This window comes from Solanum pennellii, chromosome 8, assembly GCF_001406875.1.
Source record: "Solanum pennellii chromosome 8, SPENNV200".
NCBI lineage: Eukaryota > Viridiplantae > Streptophyta > Magnoliopsida > Solanales > Solanaceae > Solanum > Solanum pennellii.
The window spans coordinates 39,543,793-39,544,479 of record NC_028644.1 but is presented as its reverse complement, the minus strand read 5'-3'; positions in this window follow the sequence as shown (position 1 = coordinate 39,544,479).

Here is a 687-nt window from a genome sequence, read left to right as displayed (position 1 = left end):
GATGATATTGTTGAGCGTCCATCTCCCTAGTTATCTTTATTTTTTATTCTTTAAGTATATAGATTTAATCTTGAACATGTTGTTGTTATGTGGTGCTAACTGATTTTATAATTTATTTAGTTTTTAATGACTAATGAGTTCTATAGATTGGATTCGAATGATTGAGTGATTAATTACACAGATAATGAATGACATAATGCTTAGTTTTGTGTTCGAGAAAGATGAAGTAGTTATGAGTTATTTATGAAGTTGAGTCTACTGTTATAGGCTGTTCATTGAATGATAATTATAAGTTAATTGAATGTAAAAAGGTTGTCTTACAACAAATAAAGTTTAATGACCGCCATAAGTGAAATTTTTGTTTATGCCAACAAATTGGCTAGCAAAACTATGTCCAAAATATTATCTCACAAAATGTTTGAAGTTATACTAATCTAATTCAAAAGATGCAAAGTGATACAAATCTCTACATCAATGAACTCATAACATAGGGTATTCCAATCAATGGTACAAGTCCCGACATACCTTATCCACACGAACGTGTGAACGTTATAGAATTGAATAAGTAGTTATAACTTTCATTAAGAATCAAAGCTAGTTCATGAATCCATAATGCCAAAATAACTTCATAGCTTTGCCAAACCAAGCATTGAATTTTTCTTGTAAGTTAATCAAAGATTAAAAGTT